Source organism: Natrix helvetica (genome assembly GCF_964273705.1).
Source record: "Natrix helvetica genome assembly, chromosome: 2".
Classification (NCBI taxonomy): Eukaryota; Metazoa; Chordata; class Lepidosauria; order Squamata; family Natricidae; genus Natrix; species Natrix helvetica.
In genome coordinates, this window is record NC_138552.1 from 140401676 (window position 1) to 140429064 (window position 27389).

At 39.7% G+C, this 27389-nt stretch overlaps 1 protein-coding gene across 3 annotated transcripts in view; it reads right to left on the reverse strand.

Annotated features, from left to right (window-relative positions):
- KLHL29 (kelch like family member 29) overlaps positions 1 to 27389 on the reverse strand; it is a 495400-nt gene that overhangs the window by 337137 nt on the left and 130874 nt on the right. Inside the window, exon 3 of one of the 3 annotated variants that reach the window (XM_081940649.1) lies at positions 16539 to 16602. The exons of the other annotated variants lie outside the window; for them this stretch is intronic. The gene's annotated coding sequence lies outside the window, so the exon portion shown is untranslated. The remainder of the gene's footprint in view (positions 1 to 16538; positions 16603 to 27389) is intronic. 3 annotated transcript variants of the gene reach the window in all.

Genomic DNA, 27389 nt, shown 5'->3' on the forward strand with positions numbered 1-27389 from the left:
GCAGCATAACAAACAAAAAGAAGCAGAATAAACTCTGCTCGTTATATGGACAAAAACATGGTTTCTTTTACCCAAGTGTAAATACACTAAGAAAGCTGAAGTCTTAAAGCAAGAATATGAATACACCAGGACTTTAAACCTTCTTGCTTATCAAAGCATTCACATTTGGGGCTTCTGCACAGGGGTTTTGAGTGAAAAACTTAAGAATAAAAAAAAAAGTACACGAATTTGCATTTCAAATAGTAACCTGCATCACATCGTTCATATGAGGGGTTTCACTTCAGCTCGATATTTAATTGAAGGAAAAATTGTATTTGCAGTTCTTCTACCAGAGACTGCTAATGTTGCTTCAAGCCTCTATTGTATTTTTCAACAGGATCACAGTATTATCTACAGCAGTGGTTCTCAGCTGTGGGTCGGGACCCCTTTGGGGGCGAACGGCCCTTCCATAGGGGTCGCCTAAGACCATCGGAAAACACGTATTTTCAAAAAAAATACAGAAAACATAAAATAATTTTATGGTTGGGGGTAACCACATGAGGAACTGTATTAAAGGGTCGCGGCATTAGGAAGGTTGAGACCCACTGATTTACAGCATGCTGCAGTTATGCCAAAACAGTGATAGGGTAAAGGTAAAGGCTCCTCTCACACATATGTGCTAGTTGTTCCCAACTCTAGGGGGCGGTGCTCATCTCTGTTTGAAAGCCAAAGAGCCAGCGCTGTCTGAAGATGTCTCCGTGGCCATATGGCCTGCATGACTAAGCACCAAAGACGCACGGTGGTGGTCCCTATTTTTCTATTTGCATTTTTACATGCTTCTGAACTGCTAGGTTGGCAGAAGCTGGGACAAGTAACGGGAGCTCACTCCATTACTCGGTGCTAGGGATTCGAACCGCGGACCTTTCTGATTGACAAGCTCAGCGTCTTAGCCACTGAGCCACTGCATCCCACAAAACAGTGGTGTTGATGCCATATAAGCTTATGTAGCTTAATGAATATCTTATGAAGATGTGAAGAAATGAATTTAGCAATACACAGGCTCCTTAATTAGTAACCTTATTTTCTTTAACTTTAAATAAATGTTAAGAGAGCCAGTTTGTTATAGTGGTTAATGTCCTGGCCTAGAAACTGATATAGTGTGTTGAGTTCTAGTCCCATATTAAGCAGGAAAGCCGGCTGGGTGATCTTGGGCTAGTCACTGCCTCTCTATCCAGCCCACCTCTCAGAGCTGTTGTTGTGGGAAAAATAGGACATGGAAGGAATATTGTGTGTGTTGATCGCCTTGATTTAGTTATAGACATAAAAAGGCAGGAAATAAATAATAATGCATAAGCAAAAAGAGTTAGAGAATTCATTTCCTTTGTAATAAACAATAAATGTATCTTGCTGTTTCTTTTATATGATTTTTTTTTCATGATACTACAGTATTAAGCTAAGAACTATAGCAAGACAGACAATAAACAAAAAAAGTGTAAGACTCTTGATAAGTGTGTGTTGTCATGATTTATTATGGGTGGCACATTAGATTAACGGTATGTTCTATTATTGTTTTAATCATATGATTTTGCTTCTTGTAAGCTAGCTACTTAGAGGCTGTGAGAATTGAAAGGAAAAATAAATAAAAATCATCAAACAATTCTTTTTTTTAAAGGCCATGCAATCTCTATTGTTTAATTTTCCAAGACAATTGATTAAACTTCATTTTACATAATCAAGACCCCCCAAAAATGGTGCAAGCTATTCTTGCTAAGAGAGATTTAAAAGAGGAAAAAATTCAACAGGCTTTCCAGCAATACAGCCAAGCTGTGATGTAACAGCTCTAACTATAGATTTATTAAAATGCAAAAAGTACAAAAAAAAAAATGATGGGAAGAAAGAAAGAAAAGAAGGCAGCTCATCAAGAGATATTAACAGCTGGTAGAACCAATCATTTTGAAACACAAAATGTAGCTATTGAAAGTTTTGGAAACCTATATATTTTTATTATTAGAAGATTCTTTCTTATAAGCAACTGAAAACAGCAGTCATGTAAAACTAACTGCCTAGTGCAGAAAATGTAATTTAAAAACAATCCATAATAACATGTACTGTATGTCGGTCATGTTCAACCGATAAATATTTCATGGACTGTAATACGTATTTATTATAAGTAGATTTTTGCTTGTATTAAAAATTAAAAGTAAGTCTATAAAACTGAACCTTCTGCTTCGCCCCAATAGCATCCTTATCATCAACTCCAACTCTGCCCCCAAACTCTAGAGCAGTGTTTCTCAAACTTGGAGACTTTAAGTCCTGTGGACTTCAATTCCCAGAATCCCCCAGCCAGCATAGCTGGCTGGGGAATTCTGGGAGTTGAAGTCCACAGGACTTAAAGTCGCCAAGTTTGAGAAACACTGCTCTAGAGGATCAATTTACTTTAAATGCCATTTAAGTTATAAACCCTGTGATCACAGTACTTGCATGATGGTACTTGAATTATGGATGATCTAACAGCGTTGAACTCTGAATGATCTCTGCAAACACTTTTGGGTCAGTTTCAGGTTGCCATTTCGCAAGGTTTAAAGCAACCATTTTCAAACCTGTGAAACTCTCCAGCAACGAGCATCTCAATTTGCAATACACAAGGGGGAAAGAAAAAAAATGCTAAGTCACAGCTTTTCAAAATGTGGGTCATGACTTTCCAGGGAGTTCTGAGTTTCTTAGAGGGGGTCATTTTTTTAAAGCTGATCAGGTATGCACAGACCACTTGGGAGTGCTAACAACCTTCTTCTTGCTTCGCTTTAGCAAGGCTTTTGCAGTTACAGCAGGGAAAAAGCCTAGAGAAAAAAATGGAAAGCTATCTGGCTCAAATCATCCTCCAATCACAGCGCTGTAAAAATGTCTCGTCTTTCAAAATGGAGACGTTTTGTTGGTGGCAAGAAGAAAGCTAATTTATCAGTGTTACTGATAAAAGTCTAAATCAAGAAAATGTGATGAACCTTAATACCTTCGATAACTGTTATGTTTAATTTTTTTGGCTAACCTAAACTCAATAAATTTTATTGATGAGTAAGTCGTGCCATTCACTTATGTACAGCCTGATAAGTAATAAATATATTATTTTATCACCCAAAATTCTATACAAACATTATAAAGTGGGGTATTATCACTTAATCAGAAAAGTACAGAAAAACAATCAACTGTCTCAGGGAATTCAATATGTAGAGCAAAGCAGTGTAACTTTTGCAAAACTCAGAAATGCAACTCTGAGTCAATACTCTTACAGGAGTAATTGGAGTCCGTAAATCTGATGCTGCAAAACAAAAATTGTTTGTATTCTTTTCAGTTTAACTATTCTAGGTTTCTATAGGGGAGGAAATATTGGGCTGCTAAATTAGAAAACTGTTGAGAGATTAGCACAGAATTTCCTAGCAGTCATGGGAACAAAAAAACAACAACCCTCAAACTGTAAAATATTTGTTTCCATTAATGTGCTTCACAATATGGAGAGAACCAAATGTAGTGACTGTCCACAACTCCTTACAGCAACCGTGTCTTTTGCTGGGATGACAGGGCAGGTATAGTGATCAGTTACAAAGTCCTGGGAAAATACAGAATTGCTTTAAGGAGTTACAGATAGACATAATCACAAACCTGCACACTGCAAAGCACCTCTCTCAAATAAAAACCGAAGCACTGTGTAGTCAGCCCTAATATACATAGCAATTACTTATTATACTCCCAAATGCAAATTGCTACAGAAATGGATTATATAACCACAACATTCTAACACACTGAAGTCCATTTAAAAAACGTTTAAAATGGTTTGTAGTCAATATTGAAACCACTTGATTGGATTAAATTTATTTGCAGAGAACAGGATTTTTTTAAAAAAAAAAATTCATTCTAATTTTGAGCCACACAAATAGGTAGCCTTGAGGATTAAGAGATCGTAGGCATGGAATATGCCAGAGGGACTGAAAATGATGATAAGAGTTGGCAGACGTTAAGTGCCTTTCATACACAGTAGTTTCCTTTGGTGTCAAACAAACTAGGTTTGAGGATTCAGGACACAGTGATTTAATAAAAGCAAGTACTGTAGCCAATCACGATTAACTTCATATAGTAAGTTATATATAAGAAAATGAAAAATAGAAAGTTCATAATTAACATTTTTTAAAAATAGATGTGGGTATAGATAATTATGTGTCAAGGAATTAGCAGGTGTATTTAAAAATGTCAGCTATGAAAATATGCAGAAAGTAAAGAGGCAAATTAGACATCTGGTATAAAGTAACATAAAAACCTGATATGAGGAGGAAAAAAAGAGGTTTTTTTTTTTGATGAACCTGTGTTTCCTATCAGCAGCTTCCTTCCTTCAGTCTTGAAAGTATAGCAGCCAGATTCTGCTCTTGGGAGGGAATGAAAGCAAGAGAAAAACTGCCTGGTTTGGGCAAAGACAACAGTGGATAAGCCAGAGTTACAAGGTGGTTTCATTAGCTCACACATTCTTGTGCATTATACATGACCGGGTCAGACTCATATTTAAAACAAAAGATCTTCCTTCACCATATCCAAAGGACTCACAGTACACACACACAAATCTGAGATGCTGTGAAAAGTGCCTGGAACAGGCTCATACTTCTTACAAGGAACAAAAGCAAGATAGATTGTCTTTAGGAGAAAACTGTTGCTTTATATTTTTTTTAAAAAAGTAAAAGATTATTGTATCCAATTATTACCACAGATCTAAATCCGTGTCTTTTTTTTTTTTTTTTGCAAGTGCAATAAAATAATTTACTGAACAAGAACTAGGCATAAGCTTTTTTTTAAACAAAGCAGTATTCGTAATAAACTTTACTTGGAAAAGCTTACATCTTGCAACTATACCCCTTTAACATCACCAAACCACATCATTGGACTCTCCCAGGTCCTTGAGAAAGACTTGATAAGTGGATAAAAACACCCAAGCCAATCTAAATATCTGATTGACTGCAGAATGAACCATTGTCACTCTCTCTCAGCACAACCTACCTCACAGGGTTGTGATTGTGGGAAAAATAAGAGGAGTAAGATGTGCTGGATAGGTTTGTCGCCTTGCTTTATTTGTAAAAATAATAAAAGCAAAACACGAATATCTTGCCAGGGGCTTGCGATGCTCTGATGGAGTCCAGAGCTATGTGGCAGTTATTTGTTTTACCGGAAGAGTCACTCATGCAGACAGATCTTAAAAGAAGTGCCAGACTAAGGGTAACCACCAACCCAGTGGTGGGATTCATTTTTTTTTTACTACCGGTTCTGTGGGTGTGGCTTTGTGGGTGTGGCTTTGTGGCATGGCAGGGAAAGGTTACTGCAAAATCCCCATTCCCTCCCCACCCCCCCAACCTGCTTTCCAGCTCCATTCTCCTGTTCAGGGCAACAAAAGATCAACTGGGAGGCAGCGGGGGCGAGGCCAGCCTATTTGCCGGTTCTCCGAACTACTCAAAATTTCCACTACTGGTTCTTCAGGACCTGTCAGAACTGGCTGAATACCACTTCTGCACCAACCCATTTAATATAGTGAGAAAACAGAAAAGGAATCCTGTAACCAGATCAATCGTTGCCCAGCTCAACAAGGAACATGTCAGATATGAGAGTATCTGGACATCTTTCGACATGTAGGCAACGGGACTCAGGAACTAGGACTGGGCAACCGGGCGCTGTAGGATTAGTGAAAGAACAATCACCATAGGCAAGACAAAACTACACTGTGTTTGAAAACTGCACCTGCTATTATTATATTACAAATTGTTCTATATTATAAATATTTTATACATTTACTATATACTATTATAAATTGTAAACAGTAAACTGTGGATATTTAAAATGAATGTTTAAACATTGGAAAAGAATTTATCCAGACTCAAATTCACTGAACAACAATTGACAAATCAAAAGGAGCTCCATTACCAAAAATTAATTATTAAGGGAAATATTTAAATATCCAATCTTCTCCTGGCGCTTGGAGGAAAGGCCCAGGTCTTCAAAGCTTTTCTGAAGGCTAAGTGGATGCTCTTCAGGAGGAAGAGAGTTCCATAGGGCAGTGGCTGCCATGGCAAACGCACACTTTGGTAGCTCACATAAGGTGGCAATATTTAGGAGACTAGGAGCATGCCCACTCCTAGTCCCCTAAATATTGGTAGGTCAGGTAAATATCCTTAGAGAAAGGCACTGAAATAATGGGAGAAATGTTGAAAAATGAAAAGGATTAAAAACTGGACAACTCTTAACAGAAGACAAGGTAACAGAATAACAGAGTTGGAAGGGACCTTGGAGGTCTTCTAGTCCAACCCCCTGCTTAAGCAGGAGACCCCATACCATTCCAGACAAGTGGTTGTCCAGTCTCTTAAAAGCCTCCAGGTTGTCCAGTCTCCTAAAACCTTCCAACAATTACAGGGTAATTGTTCTTACTGTTAGGAAACTTCCTTGGTGCTAGGTTGCTTCTCTCCTTGATTAGTTTCCATCCATTGTGTCTTGTCCTGCCTTGTAGTGATTTGAAAAATAGGTTGACCCCCTCTTTTGGCAGCCCTTCAAATGTTGTAACGCTTCTATCATGTCACCCCTAGTCCTTTCTTTTTCACTAGACTGGACAAATCCAATTCCTGCAACCATTTTTCATATGTTTTAGTCTCCAGCCCCTAATCATCATTGAAATGATCAATTGCATGGCTTTTGGCTCAGATAAGTAAGTAGCTTACATCCAATTATAGCTAAATAGCTTCATGAAATACTGCATAAAGGAGACATCTGTGACTGGTTAATAACTGGCAAAATGTATCTGATTCAAAAAGAGCGAGGAAAAGGGGCAGCATCAGGAAACTATACACTGATAACATGCTTGCCTAGAATGCTTATATTACTCACAGGTAATTCTAGATGGCTCACAACAGTCAAACAAAGAAATTATGGTAAAATCAATAAAAGATAAAAGGTAAGATAAAAGATGAAGCTTGGGATTTCACTCTCAAGAGAAGTAATAATAATGTTAGCGTTTTAAAAATGGAAATATGTAGGTGACCTATTTGATTAAGACATGGACATCAAAATCCAGTGATGGGAAAAGTGTTGATATCATTCTATTGATATAAAATTCCTGGCAGTTTTGTGGATGGAACACACAGATTTTGTACAGATTTATAATATAATACAGAGATCTGCACTTGTTAACTGCCTTTAGATTGAATTATTTGCTTCCTTAGCCATAGATAAAATAGCCTTTTATATTCTCTTACTATAAATACAACCCTAGCATATGTGAAAGTGACAAGCTGGCTTTTCTGCATGCTATCAAAAATGAATCACACTCTGCATCTCACACAGCAGGCAAGCAGCTTTTCAAATTTTGTCTGATGTTTTCACATTTGGGGTATATTTGAATTTTCCACATACTACACTGATTTAAGATCCCAAACATATGTCAATCCAGCAGCACAACCCAAATGTCTTCATGTATAAATCAGACAGCTAATGTTTGAATGTCAGTTTCAGGTCCAGAAGGACATTTTGAAATGCTGGCTTACTCAAAAGGTGGTCAGGAATGAAGAAGAAAACCTGAAATTTTTGAAGTTTACATGCATTTTTTAAAACTTTGCCATCACAAACCAGAATTAAATGTGCATGAGGGGAATCATCCAATTTATAATCTTCCAACATATAACTTTGATACATTTCCTAGCTTAGATGTTGGGATCTCTTATCTCATAGTTTCTTAATGTTGGGGGAAAGACCAAGACTACTTTATACTAATTATAACAACATTAATCATTCATCTATTGTTATTCTTGAGTGTATAAGTACAAAATGGTAATGGCCACAGCATTATTATGGACCAAGGATTTTCAGTAAGTCTTAACTGCTTATCAAGGTGTCATTCCTCATTTATTTCTTTTAAACATATACATACAGTATTAAACAACTCATGACATGCTAGGTCATCATTTTAGAGATATTTCATTATCTAAACAAACAGAATGATCCCAGGCCAGCAACCCCCTCCCCTTCCAAAAAAAAAAAAAACCCCAACAACAGTTGGAGCGGAAGCAATTTCCATTTTCTTTATTTGTTCAATTTATGTGGCATCTATCTTGCCTGGAAGCAACTCTAGACAGCACGCAATCATTAAAACCAATAAAACATTAAAAACATAAATAGTAACATTAAAATAGTATAAATTGACAATAATGCAATGATGGGAAGGAAGGGAGCAAAGTGCACACAGAGGAGGTGGAGTCTTATATTAGTTGACTAGCCACCTCCAAATGATGTATCCCTTCTTGCTGTTTTCCCCATTTTCCTTGGAGAAAGCTGGCAGGGAGCATTAGAAATGATTTTCATGTGATTGTGGATGATTGCAGAAGTCTGGCAACGTAGCAGCACTGAAACAGACTCAACTTTGCAAATTTCAATTCCATGGGAATCATGGATTCTGGATCCATACTGTAAGTTAACCCATTTGAGGTACACTGATTCAAAGCTCGTGGCTCTATAATGGACCACTGCATCCAAACTGAACGTTATAAACAATGAAACAGATATGAAAGTTTTAGTATGTGTAAAAATTCACACAGACAAAAACACACACTGTATATCTAGACTGTAGCTGCCGGATAGTGTACTGATTAGAACACAAGTGCAAAGTGGCTGTAGGACTTGAGAGCAGAATAGAGCAATCTCCCCGAAGAGGAACCAGTCACTATCACAGTAGCAGACATCCAACAACTTCTGAAGAACATGAATAGCTGGATGGCAACTGGTTTGGACATTATCACTTACTGGCTAAAGAAACTAACAGAAGCACAGATGAATCACCTGCTAGCAGCAGGCTCTCACTGAGATTGACTAACTCAAGGAAGGACAATGCTGATCATGAAAGAACCCCACAAGATAACAGCATCTGTCAACAAATGGCCAATAACTCACCTCCCCATAACACGGAAAGTCCTATCAGAAATCATAGGGGCCAAGGCATAGGACATATGGATCAGTATATGAGCAGAGTTCAGAAGGGAACTAGGAACAACCCTAGATGCTTAAAATACCAGCTGCTCAGAACAGACATCCAAGACTCAAAGTCTAGCAAATAATCATTAAATCCACACATGGATCTGTGAATGTCTTGTACTAGACAATGTCAACAGGACGCTAAGGACCTTCCTAAAGAACTCAGTGGGACTGTGAAAGATTATGTTGGAAATCAAGTCAAGACAGCTCACACTAGTGGCTATCACGTGCAGCTTACACCAAGATGAGGCACTGACCTCATTGCTGTTCTGCAAAGACTTGAACCCTCTCAACTAGGTAATCATAAGGACTGGATAAGGATACAAGATCAAAAGTGAAACTACCATCAGGGACCTCCTCTATATGGGTAACATCGGCTCTCAATCAGTTGAAGTTTTGGAGAGTCCAGTATTTTGGAATAATTTGGAAAATTTCAATCAGAATAAAGAGTCAATTTTTTCCTGTCTCTATAGGGCAAAGATTGAGTCGGAACTGGGGCCAAGCAAGAGAGGACTGGCGGTGTGGCTTCAATAATGACTCAGTCTCTGGGCAGAAAAAGATGTAACAACCCAATCCTTGACCCTCCTGTAACCTCAACTGGAGAACAAAACATCTACTCCCTGATCACTAATATAGAGTGAGAACATTGGGATGTCATTTGGACTGGATGGTAGTCATGAGGGGGAAGGTAGTTAAGACTGATGAGGCAGTCCACCAGTGGACCAAATAGCAGACATATAGACTGGTTACCAGCACCTTGGTATGCCACAGTCACATGGAAAGCATGAGGAGGGGGCAAGAAGGATAGCAACGTCCATGTACCACCAAAGGGCAAGACAGGTCCTGAAGAATGAGCTCAGTGGGAAGAACATGATCCACACCATCAACATGTACGCCCCGCTGATATAGTACGTTAGCTAAAGGAGGACATGGTGGTTGTCAATGTGAAGACCTGGAAGCTCCTCATAATGTTCAGAGATTTCCACCCGAAGTTCAACACCCAGAGACTGTATACTGGCTGAAAAGAGTATGGGCAGAGTCTGGAAAGTGCCAAAGCCACTATTGTTTGAATAAAACTAAAGCATCTAGAAATAGATCAGTAAGGGGGTACCCAAAGAAGAGCTGCTGAGAATGCTGAGGCAGTAGGAGACATGAGTGCGAGATCAAGTAGAGGACACATGACAATACATGATTCTTACATGGGATGTAACATTGATGATAAATGAAGTAGCTGATGTTGGCAATCCCTATCAGTGTACGGAAAGCTCTGGATTAAAAGACAGAACAGGCAAATCTATTATAGGGTTATACATCATTATTTGCTTGTTTGAAACTATCCAGACTAGAGGAAAGCCCCTATATCTGTATAATGTACCGTTTGATTACAATTTTGTACTAGAGATCTATAGCTGATATAGCTTATATTGCTAAGAGAACTTCATTGCCTTGACTCCCCTACCCATCCCGTACTCTCACACCAAAAGAAATAAAATGGTGAAAGGGTTTCCTGATTTTTAAATCTAGATGATATCATTTTGTAAAAATTAAAATTATAGGTATTGAGCAAGGAATGTATGATTGAATCATTAAAAGAAATATCCCATTTGAATGTACTCCTGTAATTCTCTCTTAAAGACCACATTTTGAAAATTGTGATAAAACTTTGCACTTTCCAAAATTATCCCCCCTCATTTATTTTTTTTACTACAGAATGGTGAGGTCTAATTAAATAATTCCTGGTTGATTAAGCAAAATTTCTCCATCCAGTCTTTCTTAAGCTTTTTTGCTTAAGGCCAAAAAAAAGGTCAATATCCTGGAAATTCAGATTTAGACACAGTGAATAATTAAGGCTGTAATCCTAAACTCTTAACCTTTACTAGGATTATTAATAAACGCTGCACAATAGCACCTGTACCTTTAATGTTATATTTCAGTGTCTTGCCTTTAACATCCCTTCCTACCAAGGGAAACTGTATTATGAAAATGTAAGAATAGACATGTTTGATCAGAACAAATTTCCCATTTAGTCCAGCTTCCTTGTGTCCACATTGCTCAATTACTGCCATGGACAGACCACATGCAGAATGTGTCATCTTTAGGACATGTTCATGTTTCTTAATCCTTGATTTGTATCACTTATATGTTATGAATATAAGGGAAACCTGCTTGGGGGGGGGGGGCTTACTTTAGATGTAGTGCACATTACTCAGAAAATTTACCCTGCAAGTTCCAATCAAGAACTCAAAGCTTTCATCCTAGCTATCTCAACGTTCAGAGAGCTGCAATCATAAGAGCAGGTGTTTCGTCCATCCAATCTGTCTCCCTTCACACCCAGTAATATCCCCACACAGATGAAACAACTCCCCAAGTTAATTGCAAATTGCATAGCAATTAATACCTGGCTGCCTGCAATCCCATTAGCCTTTTACTCCTAGCCAAAATTCATTTTTGACTATTAGCATGCTCTGTCTAGATTCCCTCTATTTCCGAGCGCCCGTGGCATTTAAATAAGGCCATTCAGCTGTTGTTGCATAGTCCTGAGAATGCTTGCTTTGCACTTCTTCCATTTGTGCAGTGGTTCAAGCCAGGGGGAATTTCTCTCAAGTGCTTTATATGAAATACTAAGACGCAGAAACCGGAGTTTGTAATTTAAATGCATTTCCTAAGGAGCCTCTTCAGAATGCATTTCCTCTTAATTTTGAAGGCAGGCTACCGCTCTGCAAATCTCCAAGACATATTAGCAGAGACTGGGCATTGGACAGAAATAAGGCTCAGCATGGAATTATGTATACACTGATAACATAAACAACAACCTGAATGGCATAATGTCTCCGTAACACAGAACTGATGTTTGGAGGAAATTACGTGCCACAGATTTCTCGAATGAAATGCCTATGCTGAAAATTCATCTCTGTTTACTGTTAAATATAGCAGAGATTGGCTCTTATTTTCCAAATAAATACTAATATTCCACCGAATAATGCTTAACGAATAAGAAGCAGCAACAACATTTATTACAAGGTTGTTTTACAACAGTGACAGAATTAAGAATTAAACTCTAGGCCGGACTTCCGGTTCTGGCGGCTACGGCGACGGGCAAGAACTTTGCCCGCTCCCGCTCTTCGGTGGGCTTCCCCCGTCCTTGGGGGGGCACAGGACGCCCTGGAGAGGCGCCCTGCCGAAGGAGCGGCTCGCGGAAGGCTCTGGCACCGGCGGCGGCTGGTGGGGGCTTCTCCGCTTTGCTCCAGGCACCGGGGAGCAGTTTTGGAGGGCGCGCCTGCGTCTCGCCCCATGCTGATCGGAGAACGTAAAACTGAAGGAAGCAGCGGCGGTGCGGTGAGATGCTTCCTCTCTTCATCCCCTTACTTTTGAGTTGATGGACTTTTCAGTAATCTTAAAAGTTAATCTTTCGGATTTATTCTTGGAGGAGCGGCTAGAGGGGAGGGGGATTTCCCCCCCCCTTGGACAAGCGGCTTGTAAAAATTCTGCTCTCGTCCCCAGGGGAAGGAGGAGGGGGGAGAGCCAACTAATGATGCCTCACCCCAGTAAAAGTGTTTTTCATGGGACTTAGTTCCAGAACTTATTGATGACCTGAGAACTTTCTGAACTTTTAAAATTTTCCCTATTCCTCTGAGCCCAAAGCTGGCAGGGCAAGATGGCACATTTCCGTTGTCTTCATGAACTGTGAAATCTGACTCCACCTTTAAAATTCAGGCTTCCGGTCTTTGTCTCCGTGTCACCCAGAGGAATCTCTTGTAGATTGTTATTTCCTGAACTCTTTGGAGAAAAAACTTTCATCTATTGCTAGATTGACTAAAGAAACTCCCACCTGTTTGGATCCTCTGCCTTCTGGACTCATCTGCCTGCTCTACTTCTCCAGCTGCCCAGTCTCTACACTGACTGATCTCTTTGTTTTATAAACCATGTCTCCAAAAAGACCACCCCCTGGAAAACCTGGCTTTGCTACTTCTGCACCGACATCTGCAACATCCAGTCCTGCCACACAGTCAAAGATTACAGAACTGATGCAACCTAAGAGTACAGAGGTGGATTTGCAACAAATGCTCCAGCAACTCATACAGGGCCAGGAAGAAATTAAGAAACAATTAAAAGAAATGAAGGAAGAAATTAAAGAGAATCAAGTCCAAATTTATAAGAACTCACAGAGACTGGACCTTGTGGAGGGTGGGGTGGCGGAGGCGAGAGGGGGGGTAGAGGCTTTACAGAAGGGAAACAAAGAACTTGATATCCAACAAATGAAAACAGAGTTTGAGAGAATGTCCTTTTATCTTAGATTTCAAAATGTAATAGAAGCAGATGGGGAAAATATAAGGGACATTATGACTAATATTTTAGCTGAATACATACACAAAGATAAACAGCAGATGGAATGGGAGATAGATCTGGTCTATAGAGTGAATTCAGCATATGCCAGAACACACAATGTACCCAGGGAGGTTCATATTAAATTCCTTAGGAAAAGCACAAGAGATGAAATTCTGGGTGTACAAAAGGGGCAAACATTGACATATCATGACAGGGAGATAACCATCCTGAAGCAGATCCCCAAAAAAATTAGGGAGAAAAGGAAAAACTATTCGCAATTGGCGAATAAACTATACCAGAAGGGGGTGTGGTTTAGATGGTTGATGCCTGAAGGTATGCTGATATTCTGGGAGGAGACAAGAATCAGAATCAATACACCCATAGAGGCACAGGCCTTTATGGAAAAAAATAAAGCGAACCTAGAAAAAACAGAAGACACCACAATGGTCACACAGGACACGGGAGGGGCCGGAGCTCTGCCAGCGGGGGGTGAAGGGGCAACACCAAGAAAGCTCAGATCACAAAAATGAATAAGAAAACCACAATGTTATAAACAGACCGAAAGTAATAATGAAAATATATCTAGACTTTATATCATAACTATATAAACTGATTGAAAACTATTTTTTCTAGAATTAATATGCTGATTTTTTATGATTATGTATTAATGTTTTATATTTAGATGTATCCTATGAGTTTGGAGGGAGGGGGCGTCTGCCACACTTGCAACTGCCAAAATTTGTAACCATTCCACTTACCCTTTTCCTTATAAATGTTTTAAAAAACCAATAAAACTTTTTGAAAAAAAAAAGAATTAAACTCTAGGCCATTCATATGGGCAACTATTACCCATCAGGTCTTAAATAATCTGGTCTCTTAGGAGGCTGCTTTAATAGGCAGCATGGCAACTATTAAATGGATGACAACAAGGAAAGCCCAGCACTGTACATTTCGGCCAAGAAATTATAGGTAGTCCTCACTCCTAACTGGGATCAGAATGTCCATCATTAAGCAATATGGTCTTTAAGAGAAACATCATATGACTGCACTGCTTAGCAATGGCAGTTTCGGTAGTACTTGTTGCGATTGTTAGACAGAGACTATGCCATTGTTAGGCAAGGACCTAATGCTTCTCCTGTCCTGCTTTGCTGCACTTGCCTTCAGTTCAACTCTCTGACTATCTCTTCCCATCTCTGTCCTTTTGGCCAGCCTACACTCTACCACTCTTCATTCCATTGTTTCTGCCAACTCTGCCACCCTGCACTCTGTTACCAGGTATGCCTTGTCAGCACAGGGGAAGAGATGGTGAAGATCAGCTGGTGGGACCGGAGGGCAACAGAGGAGTGTTTTCTGGATAAAAGGACAGAGATGGGAGAGAGCTAGACATTTGGGAGCTGAAGTGTACTCTGTGCAGACGGGCTGCCAAGGGCTTGAATTTTTTAACATGTGGCCACAGGGGAATTGCAACAGCTGTAATTTCAAGGACCAGTCATAGATACTATTCATTCAGCAGCATCACACAAAGGGTCATAAAGCAAGGACTATCCGTATATGAATGCATCCATGAAGTCAGCAGAGCAAAGTTTAATTTGAAGACAGCTTCATTAATGATTTGCTTCCTGTTTTAAAAACTCAACTAAAATAGGGCTTTTTTAGCCATTACTAAACTATTGCATTCCTCAAAGCCACAAACCAACATGGCCAATAATTGTTGACTCCACAGCTTCCCCACTCTGCTTTTAAAAGAACCACTGGCTTATGAAACTGTAGCATTAGCAGGGGGTGAATAAGGAAAATACAATAAAAAAATTACAAAGCATACTTACCAATAAACACCAACAGTTACACATAGGCATACAAATTAAAGAGAGTATTATTCAAAGAATAGATTACTTTACAGGAATGCTAATTAGTATATTTATGGGATGGGATGATCATGGTCCTACAACAAGCTTAATCTGGTCATATCTTCTAACCAGTGACAGGAAGTATGTGATTACACAGAGTATTTTAGGAACATTGAGTCTTCGATCTGGGACCACAACTACTCAGTAAGACTGTAAGGAAGATCAGCAACACTGTGGAAGAGTTAAATAATAGAAGTAGCTTTCAACTTACAACCATTTGTTTAGTGACCATCCCAAGTTGCAATGTCACTGAAAAAAAGTGGCTTATGATTGTTTTCCACACTTACAACCATTGCAGCATCCCTTTTGTCACATGATCAAAATTTGGAGGCTTGGTAACTGGCATGTATTTATGGTGGTTGCAGTGTCCCAGAATCATACGATCATCTTTTGTAACCTCCTGACAAGCAAAGTCAATGGGGAAGTCAGAATCATTAACAAGTGTGTTACTAACTTAACAACTGCAGCAGTTCACTTAACAATTGTGGTAAGAAAGGTTGTAAAATGGAGCAAAACTCACTTAAGAACTGTCTCACTTAGGAACAGAAATGTTAGGTTCAATTATGATGGTAAGTTGAGACTACCTGTAGTGCTTTCAGGACCTACTTCCTAAATCTTATACAACTATACTAAGAAATTGGTGAAGGAAGGGTTCAGATAATTAATGGAAGATATTCTCACAAGGGTTGTGACCCCCCATAGAAATAGGAGAAATTATGCCACATACATGTACACTAGAGCTAGACTTTTTTGTTTTTTGTTTTGTTTTGGGGAGGAGGGTCAAGGTTTTCTTAAGATTTTCCACTCTAAATACACGGGATTATGATGAAGGAAAAGGAGTTTCAGTCTCTTTGTAAGTATGTGTTTTGCTCAACAGACACAAAATCACATGGGATGGCAGCTATTGAATACTCATGGTAGCCATAGTAGAGAACTGGATTACTTAATGTTTTCCAAGGAAACTCTCAAGTTGTGGTTTCTATTTGTGATGCACTTGTAAATGCACCTGTAATAGCTAAGTACCTTAAAGCCACAGGCCTGAACAGGTTTTAATGTTGAAAGCTATGCTCCTTAGTTAAAGAGCAAAAGGCTAAAAGAAGAATTGAGATTAGTGTAAAAGAAAATGAAGTTTTCTCTTAGCATATATTCAAGCATGACTTTACCCAAACCATCTGACCCAAGGTACATCTGTGCTGCACTGTTGAGTAGGATACTAAGCAATAATCCTTGCTTAAATTTCCTTAAGGTTTTTGCAAACAAAAAGAGGGGGAATCAAAGCTACCTACACATTTATAGTGTAGCCATCATGCCCTGAACTGCCTGTTTTGCAAACTGCAAGGCACCCCAGCCTCTGTTGGCACACAAACAGAAGATACAGGAAAAGATTATTTGTTCTGATACATCAACCACCACCTGAAGAGTATCTCATCTTGGTTTGTACAAAATTATCTAGATAGATATATAGGCAATTGCAATTGTTCTATTTCAATGTCAGTACTGGTATGTGCATTTGAAATATTTGTATATATTCCCTTTATTTATTTGTGCACTACATTCCAATAGTGCATCTCATATTTTCCCAGTTAATTAAGACATTTCTAAAATGCCTAAGAATTTCTTTGACTATGTATGTAATGGAGTAGCACTTGCATAATATTCAATGCACAGTAGTAACTCACAGAAATGGAAATGACCATTGGCTTACCCGAAGGGTCCTTTTCTGTGCACTGCGGAAGAGTCCAAGCAATGGGTTAAATCAGTCTGGTTGCCCTAGGACTGAGGAATCTTTTTCCTTGGCCACGCCTCCTGGTGTTGCTTAGCCCCCAGATTTTTGACGAGGTCTGGAAACAGTGAAGGCTGGAAGTATGATGAAGCAGTAAATGAAAATTCAAGTTGACACGATGGTCTCAAATCCCTGGATCGGAAGAACCAGGGTGGTTGGACTCTCCTGCAGTGCACAGAAAAGGACCCTTCAGGTAAGCCAATGGTCATTTTCCTGTGCACTGCTTGGAGAGTCCAAGCAATGGGACATACCCAAGTTACATGTCACTAGGGTGGGCAGAAAGTCTGTCTTGGGATTCGGTCGTGGAAACAACCCCCTGGAGAACCCGTCTGCTGAACAAAGCTTCGGCCGATGCATACATGTCCAATTTATAGTTCCTGACAAAGGGCGATGGGGAAGACCACGTAACCACTCTGCAGATGTCGTCAATGGTGGCCTGGGTAGCCCAGGCCGTGGTGGTGGCAGTGCTCCTTGTAGAGTGAGCAGTAATGTTACGAGGTACTGCCCTGGACTGATGTTCATATGCTGCTGCAATGCATGCTCTCAGCCACCTGCCGACAGTAGAAGATGTCATCTTCTTAGCCAAAGAACCTGGCTGGAATGACACAAAGAGAGCCTCTGATCTGCGGAAGACTGCTGTTCGTTTGACGTTTATCCGCAGGACCCGTCTGACATCCAGCATGTGCCATACACATTCCCTGGGTGGTTGGAGTGCGGACAAAAGTTTGGTAAGATGACTTCTTGCACCCTATGGAACCAGGTGTTGATCTTTGGGATGAAGGCAGGGTCCAGGCACAGTACATCCCTGTCCAGGTGTATGACACAAAGGTCCTCCTGGACAGATAGAGCCGACCGATAGAATCGGGTGGTACCTGCTCCATGGCATTGATCTCCAGGAGATGGTGGATGTCCTGGGTCATGAGCTCCCTCTTGAGAGGGCAAGAGGGTGTTCGGCAGTGAACAAAGTTCTGAGGGGCTTGAGAGAGGAATTCTAGTGAGAGTCCCTCCCTGATGGTCTGGAGGACCCAGGCTTCCTCCGTGGTCAGTTCCCATTGGGGGGCGAACAGCTGAAGCCATCTGGTCCGTTCGAGGAGGGGGAGGAGCCTGCGGATTCATAGGAACGAAAGGAATGCCTCTTGAAATAGGGAGCGGACTTGTGGTTCTGTTTCTTGTTCAAGGTAGGCAGAAGCTTTCGCTTATCCTTGGATTCGATCAAAAAGGGGTCTAAGACTTCTCCAAACAATGTAGTCCCTTTGAACAGAGCAGAAGCCAACTCCCACTTGTTCATCTGATCCGCCTGCCAATGGTGAAGCCACACAAGGCGGCGGGACGTCATGTTGGAGGTTAACGCCCTGGAAGCGAATTTAACCGCGTTAAGGGAGGCATCAGCCAAGTACTTGGATGCTGCAATAATTTTGGTTATGTCCTGGCGAAGACGAGTGTCTCCCGCCGGTAGTTTAGCCTGAAGTTCGCGTAGCCAAATGATAGAAGTCCTGTTGAAATAGGACGCGGAGGAAGATGCTTTAATGGCCCAGGCTGTCGCCAGGTGAGTCTTGTACCAGGCCTTCTCTGCTTTCTTGTCCTCTGCCTTGAGGCCTTCTAATAGGTCATCAGGCAGGACCAAATTAGAAGTGAGGGCCGCTATAGGAGGGTCTACAGAGGGGTAGAACCAAAATGTCCTCCAGTGTGGGTGTATGACCACTGGGTGGCCAAAACACCAGCGCCGCTTGGGGAAACATTGTGGGTGGCAGTGACCCCTCCGGAGACCCGAAAAGGGCCAACTGACCACCCTGCGGCTATCTGCTGAAGCGCGGCTGAGCGGTAAAGCCAATGGAAAAAAAGGTGTGAAATTAAGCCCCTCCAAAATGGCCACCACTCCAGTGCGAAGGTGAAGGAGGAAGAGAAGATGGCGGTCGCACATTTTAAAAAATGGCCACGCACCTCTTCGTGGCAGGCTGTGCCTTCTCAAAGGCAAAGAAAAGCACAAAAAAATGAAAAGAAAACGCTAACTGCTGAGAGCCTTGCTGCCCTGCCGCGCTTTAAAGGCGATTCGGCAGCTCTCCACTGCCGTCCAGAAGCGGTGTGGCCAGTGGAGCACACCATGCCTACCTCCGAGTCTCAGTTGGAAGTTCCAACGAAAAAATAAATAAATAAATAAAACTCGATTACTTACACTAAGTTGGGTTTAAAATACAAATAAAACAAACAACAAGGAAAAAGAAATAGGAATAAAAGGTAGGAGAGTCCAAGCCTAGGATAAATTAAGCTGGAGCTCACAAAAACAGTTCCTGAACGGGCAGACTAAGGAAAAATTCTGGGGGCTAAGCAACACTAGGAGGCATGGCCAAGGAAAAAGATTCCTCAGTCCTAGGGCAACCAGACTGATTTAAACCATTGCTTGGACTCTCCAAACAGTACATAGGAAAACATCTCAATCACATGTTTAAAACAGCAACAAAAATCACAGGGTACCTACTGCTTCTCTAGTGTCAGAGTAGTATTTTCTTAGGTACTTGGTCAACCATAATAAGCTTGGGGAAAGAAAGAGAAGCCAATGAGATAGCACTAGCAATAGTACTTAGACCTATATACCATTTTACAGAGGTAAAGCGGTATCTAAGCGGTTTACAGAGTCAGCTTATTGGGTTCTCATTTTCCTGACCTCGGAAGGATGGAAGCCTGAGTCAACCTTGAGCCTGGTAAGATTTGAACTGCGAAATTGTAGTCAGCTGGCAGTCAGCAGAAGTAGCCTGCAGTACAGCATTCTAATCACTGCACCACCATGGCTCTTGTAGCAGATAAGGCTACATTTCCACCCATTTTCAATGTTTCAGAGAACAAAGCATGAACCACCAGAAAGGAGTCAGATGCTCCTCCAATGGCCCAGCCCTGCCATGTCAACTGTTGTTTCTCTGATTCACCAGTCAGAAGAACAGCACTTGCTAACCGGTTAATTGCAGAATTATATATTTAGCCATATAACATGCTCAGGGTATTGCAGAAGACCTCAGCTGGAATCCAGCTAGCTGTTGTCACTTGAGGACAGCCTGCAGCTTGAGTCACACAGTCTCATGTGTTTAGTATCACTGGCCCAACTCCCTGGAGTGATGAGCAAGATGGCAGCTGTCTCAACCGTGTAAGCAAATGCACATGAAAGAAAGCTGCTATTAACTCAAATCATCTGAAAACCTGGGCATGCTTGTGGCAAACGTGAGCAACATTTCTAATTACACCCTTCCTTATTTATTGTTTTAGTGCTGCCAATACATGCACGAAGTGACAGCACTATTAAAAAGAGGAGTGCTATCATAAAGGCCTCTGGAAGCAATTGCGAGCAAGCGAGAGAAAGGCTTCCCGCCTTACCACTCCCCCCTCCCTATTCCCTGAAGACTTTTCCATTTATATTCTGTCACTTTTAAACACTTTCACCATTTTAAAAATACTCAACACTTTGGTGAAAAAAATATATTTCTCAGAACAAAAATGTTAACATTCATTAGAGAAGTTTGCAGCGTGAACAATTCAATCTTGTTAAGTACCATATGGCTGCCCGTAGGAAAACGCCAACAAGTTTCAACTCTACAGCTGGGTCATAGTTCCTTCTATTCATTGTGCAGATGGCTGCAATTGACACCACTGCTAAAACAGGTCTCCAGGATGTCTATAGGATCATTAGAGTAATTAGTTATTAAATACAGCTACTAGCTTTAGGAAGCAGGTTGCAATTCTTATAATACTTGGCAAGTGAAATACAAAATTTGGCTACAGAGGAAAACAATAGCTAAAGCTAAAAATCCTACTGAATGCATCAGGGGGTGTCGTGCAAGCTGACTCACTCGAAAATTAATCATGCTGGGAATGATCAGCAAAACAGGAGAAGGGGCCACCATAGCACCTGTTGGCTGGATACTAAAAAGGATGATACTAGGATGACCATGGCAGATTTGGAGGAGACAGTATGAGAAAGGGCATGGACAGCGCTGATCTATACAACGGCTGAGGGTCGGGCACAGCTGAATTGCTGACGTCAATGCACTTAGAGCAGGGGTGTCAAACTCGAGGCGTCACATTGTTATCCTGTGACGTATTGTCACTTTTCCCTCCTTTGCTAAAATGGGGGTCGGCATAGCCAGTGTGTGATGCTTCTGGCCCATGGGCCGCAAGTGTGACACCCCTGACCTAGAGGCTTATCCAAAGAAGAAGGAAAGGGAAGGGATGGGGATATCACCTTGGAGCAACATTGTCATTGCTAACTCATTCCTGTACTCAGATGCTGCCTTATGAAGTCAAGAGCCATGGTGGCACGGTGGTTAAAATGCAGTATTGCAGGCTAACTCTGCCCACTGCCAGGAGTTTGATCCCGAATAGCTCAAGGTTGACTCAGCCTTCCATCTTTCTGTGGTCGGTAAAATGAGGGCCCAGATTGTTGGGGGACAATCTGCTGACTCTGTAAACCGCTTATAGAGGGCTGTAAAGCACTATGAAGTAATATATAAGATTAAGTGCTATTGCTATATGGAGACCATCAAAGCATGCTGCCAAGCTTTCAGGCGTTTCCCCACTCCAGAAGCTTAGCTTTTTCTCTTTAGAAATCAACTACAACCAACAGGAAAATCCACATTGGCCTTTTTATTAGATTTCCTTCCTCCCCATCTAAGAAGCTACATGCCATGGTTAGTGGACCATTTTCCAAACTTCCATGGATTAATCCTACAGCCTTTCATAAGCAACTTCCATCCAAACTCATCCATACTTTCATTGTTTCCTCCTGGTCATGGAATATCCTAGCACACTTCTCCACTGCCATCCACTCAGTGTGCTGGGAAAGAAGCGGGGGGATGAATTAGAATAGAAAAAATGTATACTCCTTAAGGAATTTGTTCATTAAAATAAAATTCCTAAAACAGCCATAGCTTTTTCCTCAGGCTCAGTGGAAGAAGAGGTCTTTAAATGAATAGCATAGAAGTACTCTACTAATATAAAGACTAAACTTTTCCTCAAATGATTTTTTGAAACATCCACAATCAGACTAAATACATTTATTCAGAAATGGGGTCAGGCTGCATTCAATGGCTCTTTCTGTAGCTTCAATCTTTCACACTTGCCACAATGACAACGGAAAGCTTTTTAGTCAAGAGCCAGGGCTAATTTCTTTTCTCTTTAGAATGTATGCTCTTCTAAATAATAATAAAATTATTATTAATAATAATTAATGAAATTATAAATAATATAATTGTTAATAATAACATTAAATGAGTAATTAGATAACAGAAGAATATATTTTAATATAAGCATGTATATTTAAAGTAGAATTACATGGATTAGATGAATGGAAGGAATATGAATAGATCTACCCTATGTGTTCAAATGATATTGTGATTGATTTTAGAATTGTATATTGAAACCCTGAATAATGAAAGAATGAAGGATGAAACTTTAATATTTACAGATGTGAAGAGTTAAATAAGGGAACTATGAAAGCAGGTGAAAGATGAAAGACAGAAAAGTTTTTGAATACAACGGTGACATGAATGAAAGTTAGAATAGAACTAGAAATAAGAGGGGAACAATTATATATATATATATATATATACACACACACACACACACACACACACACACACACACACAAACAAACACAAAAGATATATGTAATAATAAGAGGGAAGTTCAGAAATTGAATGGCAGTAGTATTAGATATGTTTAAACAATATGAAATGAAAATGAAATGTAACAACTATAAGTAATAATATTATGTTTATAAGTACTAAAATGTACTTATACGTATCACACTATTCATGCATTGATATGTATAAGCAATATAAAATAAAACACTTGACAAAAAAAGAATGTATGCTCTTATTATTATGCACATATTAAACCAGTAAATTATTATTTACTTGGTTTATACATGTAAGAACTCTGCTGTGAAAATTAAATGCACCACACAAATACATGCCCACAAGCAAGTATCTAATGATATACACTGCAGTGGGGATCATGGAACAATGGCCGATCAGCAAAATCCTGTAAGGACAGTCCCCAAGCTTATTAATATTGGCATTCCTGCCACAATGCATAATGAAATCATTTTCTTTCATCTGACTGTTACTGATTATGCTTTACCCTGAGAATATACTCTTCAGGTAAGTATAAAGGTTTAAAGCTCCCACTTAACTACTATTCATACTTAAAAATGCAATGTCATGGGTATTTGTCAAGTGTATTTGTCACCCACTATGTGGAATTCATAATACCCTCTTCTTTGATATTATATTCTTATTTAAGCAGAGGGTTTTTTTTTCTATATTCAGAATTTTTTTTCTTTCCTGCTAATGTTATTCCTTGTGATAATTTTAATCGCTTACTGCTATGCTGTCTTTAAATACATTCTCACTCTGCTTGAATGCTTCTATCTTCCACTAAGAGAAGTTTAATTGTTCTTAGTAAAATAAAAAGAAAGTCATCAGACATTTTCTTTTTCTCAACAGTTTTTATTAGTTTATAATATAGCAAAAAAAGAAAATACAAAGTAAATAGGGAAAACAGGGAAGAGAAAAGGGAAGGGAAAAGTCAGGGAAAAGAAAGGAAAAAAGGAAAAGACATTGACTTCCGACTCCCTTTGGTGCAGTAGAATAAGATAATAACATAAAACCTCAACTTTTTACTTTTACATAATAGTATAAAATGGCCATTTCTATAACAACAAATCTATCTAATTGGTAAAAAAGCAAAATTAAAGTTCAATTTTTTGTCATTTTTTGTTTCATTTTTATCATCATACATTCTCAATTAAATATTCATAGTATATTGTATTCTATAATTGTTTTTCAACAGATTTCATTGTCTTAAAAGTTTTTATAGAATACTTGGATAGCATCTTTATGCATAATACCATGTTTCCCTGCTTATTTTCTTTTGACCCCCGAAATAAGTGTTTGGCCTTATTTCCGGGGAGGTCTTATTATTTTTGAGGTGCAGGAGGCAGTTAGCTTGGTCACCTCATGGCTGCTGCTATGTTGCAATATTTTGGGGGAGGGCTTATTTTCGGGGGAGGCTTATTTTAGCGCATGCACGCAAAAGCCTGATTGGGCTTATTATCTGGGAAGGTCTTATTGTCAGGGAAATAGGATATACAGGAGTAGAGGCTTATTTGGGGGACTTTATTGTTTTGGAACGGGGCGGGTGTGTGTGTCAAACTGACGGCATCACCTTGTTGTCATGTGATGTATTGCAACTTTCCCCCGTTTGAAAACATTACACTTAAAAAAAGTTCTGAATTATTTGAATACTTCACATGGAATAAAAATCTAATAAATAATTGTACATTAACAGTAAGTAATTACAGTATGAGATCTAACCTATTTGTATGAAGAGAAGCAGACAAATGTTGTCTGTCTGTCCATCTATCTGGTCTGAATCATAAATTTACAGCTAGCTTTTGAAACACTAAAGAAAAGATATTAAATGTGAGAATGTATACAAAACTATGTGTTGCTTTCAAAACTATTCAGAATGAGTTAATAGTTTGTAATGTTGAAACATGAGTAGAAGAAAGAAGTTTTTATGCAGGAGAAAAGTTTCTAGATGAAAAAAATCATGGGTGTGAATTTACTTTATGATTTTGGCCATGTAAAAATGGGCATAATTAAACTGATAAGGTTGTTTTAAGAACTTCTGTGAAGATGCCTATAAAATATATGGAATACAAGTGTTACGTGAATGAATGCTACCTTTTTTTCTTTTTGATGATAAAATGTTTCCATCATTTTTTTATTCAGGGTATATACAGTAAACAAAAAGATATTTTTAAATGCACACAAACGTATATCTATTCTTTCTCCTCCAGCAATATAAACTTTGCACTCAATTATAGAAAGGTAGCAGGTAATCCTCAGGTTACGAATGCAGTGTAACATTTGTAACCCGAGGAGTCATAACAGTAAATCATATCAAATGTGATCAATCAATTTCGCTCACACATTCGCTAATTGAATGTGCAGGTTGTTAAGTGCACATGAGGTATCTCAGAGGGGAAGGCCATGTTGGGCCTAGCGATGGAACAGGCCACCTGCTTCAGACCACACAAGGCATCCCCCAACGGAGATAACTCATGGTCCCTTGAGGTCCCCACAATTGCTCTCCCCCCCCATCCTGTCACACCCAGTCATTTACCTTGTGGAGATCTAGCGAGCTGTCTCCTCTCCAGCCTCTTTGCCTGCCTGCAGTCTTGGCGCGAAAAGCGTTTGCAAGCCAACGAGACTTTGGGTCAGTAAAACCTCATTGCTTTAAGCATCCCATCAACTTGCAAACGTTTTTCATGCAATTCCAGTCTTGCCACGAAAAAAATTTGCAAGCTGATGGGAGGCTTGAAGCAACGTGATTTTGCTGCCCCAAAGTCTCGTCAACTTGCAAGCGCTCTTCGGCCGGATCTGGTACAGACCTCGGTTAGCTGAGAACAGATGCCTAAAGTACTGTAGTGCGATATCTCACATGACTTTAGGTTTCTGTTCTCTACGAATGCAATGAAGCAGGCAAAGGAACCAACGGCTGACTAGATCATCACAAGGTAAGTGAGTCTCCACAAGCCTCTGGAGACCTGGCAGGAGGAATATGCAGGGTAAATATTGCAGTGCCTCTGCCGTCATTCGTAAGTGTGAACGATTGCCATGGTTCTGCAACATTTATAACTTCAGGACTGTGTCACAAGTACTTGGGGGGTATTATGTCATAACTTTCGACAGTTGCTAAGTGAACTGTCATAACCCAAGGATTAGCTGTACATAAGAAAAGAAAGAAAAACAAAGAAAAAAATAGAAAAAAAGTGAGACTTTTTTTTTTAAAGCTATAATCAGTTTGCAGATACACACACGCACGCACACACACACACATGCACACACACACACACATGCACACACACACGTCCATGTACAGTTCTACATCAGGTCATGATGTCTGCCTCCGGTCAACCAAGGTTTAGCACTTGTAATTTTAAAATTCAATTCTCCAGTGGCTTTTGCAACATTTTGTTAGCTACTCTAGTTGAAAATCTGTACATAAACTAAAAAAATATCCTTGCATGCTATTACAACATTTTTTTAAAAAAATACCAGTAGGAGGTTGCCAGGTTGTCATTTCCAAAATGTTCAAATGCATACACAGAAGATTGTAAGCAAATCCCACAGGAAACTTAACTTCATGTGTGGCATACAAAAAGATATGGGTGGGAAGCACACCGGGGCTTTTATATATTATATCTACACTTACATGTATACACAAGCAAAGAAAATAAACTTGCCAAGAAAATGCAGAGTAGCTTATCAAAACCATTGTGCTCCAGAAAGTATATGGAGAGAACTACACTGGAATTATAGGAACACAGCACCTTAAATTTGGGGCGGTAATTATTTCTAAACACGACAGGTCTGCCAAATCTCTTGTGTTCGCTAGGTTTTTCTTTTGTCTTTCAGGAGCAATTTCGTACTATAATTTTTTTCCCCTCCTTTCACCAATAGTCAAATGTTCTTAATTTACATGCAAAGACAAAACTCCAAATTTAGGCAGCCTAACTCTATCTGGTGTCCTTCAGATGTGCTGGGACCGCAAGTTGTGGGAATTGCAATTCCAACCTATCTTGAGAATGCAAGATTAGACCATCTGGGACAAACAGCAGCATATCTCAGTCATATTAAAGACAACACAAAAGTTCATTCTTCTAGAAAGCCTAAAGCAAAACATATCTAATTCATCCCATTTTCACGCACGGGATCTTCCTTACACTTGGGGTGGGGGAGGGGGAGAAAGAATCCCACAGGTTGCATTCTGGTTTCCTCCCTTTAGGACAGTTAAGTTCTGATTAATAAAATGTAATTGCTTTTTTTTTATTTAAAAAAGAACTCTCTCAATGGGGACCTTTTAATTAAAAAGCAACTATACAAAGATAAGATTCCCCAACGTTTCTCATACAAAATGCCAATTCCTTGATGAGTTAAGTTGAAATGGAAAGAATTATAAAACTGCTGAAGTCTGTTCCACCAGCACCCCAGATCACTGAACACTGTAAGAGATTTGTTGAGACGGATGTACAATAAAAACAGAGAGAACTGTCAGAGCAAAGCCGTTCAATACATATTGCAGGGACTCTCACTTCCATGTTGCATTTTGTAGTTTCAGAAGCATATCACTCACTCAAAATTTTGCAGTTACAGACTTATTGGAGTGGGACAAACAACAACTGTCATTGTTGGATAGAATTTCAGTGATGAAGATGAATGTTTTATCTAGGATGTTATTTCTGTTTCAGACACTGCCAATATTGACGCATGTACCATTTAAACAATGGCAAAAAGATGTTT